This window comes from Lathyrus oleraceus, chromosome 4 (assembly GCF_024323335.1).
Source record: "Lathyrus oleraceus cultivar Zhongwan6 chromosome 4, CAAS_Psat_ZW6_1.0, whole genome shotgun sequence".
NCBI lineage: Eukaryota > Viridiplantae > Streptophyta > Magnoliopsida > Fabales > Fabaceae > Lathyrus > Lathyrus oleraceus.
Genome location: NC_066582.1, coordinates 320,844,591 through 320,846,816, shown reverse-complemented (window position 1 = coordinate 320,846,816; position 2,226 = coordinate 320,844,591). Strand labels below are relative to the sequence as shown.

Below are 2,226 nucleotides of genomic sequence, written 5' to 3'. Positions count from 1 at the left end.
CTTTCCCGTTTTAGCTTTTAGATATTTTTCGCGTAATAGTTTCTACACCGGAAACTACTGTGCAACTTTATACCGGATTTAACCTTACGTTATATTCGAGTTTTATTTCCTTGATTTATTTTACTGCTAAATTGAAGAATCAAAGAACAAATCCTACCGGCTTGTGGTGGAGTGTTCAAGACCATTGTATTACGCATTCAGGTTCTTTAATTGTTATTTAATTTTTTTTGTTTTATTCTATTGTTTATTCATATTGCCTGCCTGGAATGAGTCTGTTTATGCATGATATAAATTCTCGTTTATTTAGCATGTCTGGCTATTTGCCTAGGTATCGGTATGTAAAGTAAGCAGAATAAGGGATCGAGACTGAGTCGGTCTATCTAAACTTAAAACCAAAATCAATCTTTTTATGGTCTCAACTTACAGGTTTAATAACAAGATTTTTTACAAATGTAAAAGACATAAAGAAGTTAAAATCAATAGAGCGAGAGTTTGAGATTTTAACTGGACAGTGTAAGTTAGGCATTAATTCTAGATCAGGGCGAGAGCAAGTTTTAGAGTTAATTAAATTTTGACCTTTTTCCAAAAAGTATTTTTAAAGATTGAATGTGACGAGAGTTAAGCATTTGGATTTAATTATATAACCTAAGTCAACAGAGCGAGAGTTTGAGATAAGGGTGTTTAAAACGGTCAGTATTTTCTTAAAAAGAGTTTCTGCAACTTTATTGTTTTCAAAATATGGTTTTTGACTTAATTATAAGTGACAGCAACATTAATATAAAATCATGGTTTATTCAACAGAGCGAGAGTTTGAGATAGAACCTTTAACCAATAAGTTAACCGAAACGATTCATTTTAAAACCAAGAAACCGACAAAGACTTGATTCCCTAGTTTTGACGAATTACATACCGATATCCGTTTTATTAATATTTAATCTAGATATTAGTTTAGCTCTTAGTTTTTCCCCAAACAATCAAACATCTTCACCTTAGATTTACGTAGTAACTTTAGATAACGGTATATCGATTCATAAGTCCCTGTGGGATCGATATCTTTTAAAACTACGCGATAGAACTGTGCACTTGCAGTTTGTATCCCATTCTCGACTCACCCAGTCGTGCTGCCCATCAAAGTATTGCTCCGCCCGCAATCGAAGCGATCCAAGTTTTTGGCGCCGTTGCCGGGGACTTTTATTCAATCGATATCGTAACTCTTCCGTTACGCTGTAGAGACTAAGGTTTCTTTTTCTTCTATTTTCTTTCTTTCGTTGATTTGTATGCCACGCACTCGCTCTCAAGGCGAACCGCTCTATTTACGAATCAACGATATCGAACTATATCTCCGAGTCTTACGACGAATTCGGGAATATCGTGCTGAAAACAATCTCCCTCCTATAGACCTTCCTGATCTCAAAGATTTTCCTTCTTTAACCGAGATGGCAGAACCAGCTCGTGCTCTTAGAGATTACGCCGCTCCATCGCAAGATGAACCGCATTCAAGTATTGCTCCGCCCGCAATCGAAGCAAACAACTTTGAACTTAAACCTTCGTTGTTGCAGGCTGTGCAACAGAACCAATTCTCTGGAAATCTTACCGAAGATCCAAACCTTCATTTATCCGTATTTGTCCAATACGCTGATACTGTTAAAGCTAATGGTGTCACTTCAGAGGCAATTCGACTTCGTCTTTTTCCTTTCTCATTAAGAGATAGCGCTAGAAGATGGCTTCAATCTCTTCCCTCCAACTCAGTCACCACATGGAACGAGTTGAAGAAGTTTTTCTTGCCCGATATTTTCCACCAAGCAAAACAGCTATGTTAAGGGCCCAGATAAACGGATTTAAACAGAAAGACAACGAGTCTCTTTTCGAAGCATGGGAAAGATACAAAGACATGATGAGACTTTGCCCACACCATGGTTTGGAAGACTGGTTAGTAATTCACACATTTTATAATGGTCTCTTATACAACACAAGGTTAACAATAGACGCCGCTGCAGGTGGTGCACTAATGAACAAACCTTATGCTGATGCTTACCAGCTTATCGAGAGCATGGCCCAAAACCACTATCAGTGGGGAACCGAACGAACGAATGTGGAAAAACCTCAACCGAAAACTGGCATGTACGAGATAAGTAACCTTGATCACGTCAATGCAAAAGTGGATGCTTTGGTCCAGAAGATTGAAAGTTTAAACGTATCACCTCCAGCAGCCGCGGTTGCTATAAC

General features: G+C 38.0%; 1 pseudogene; it reads right to left on the bottom strand.

Moving 5' to 3' along the window:
* Positions 1 to 1,820: 1,820 nt before the first annotated feature.
* On the bottom strand, positions 1,821 to 1,920 carry LOC127077132 (uncharacterized; annotated as a pseudogene).
* Between the last annotated feature and the right edge of the window lie 306 nt (positions 1,921 to 2,226).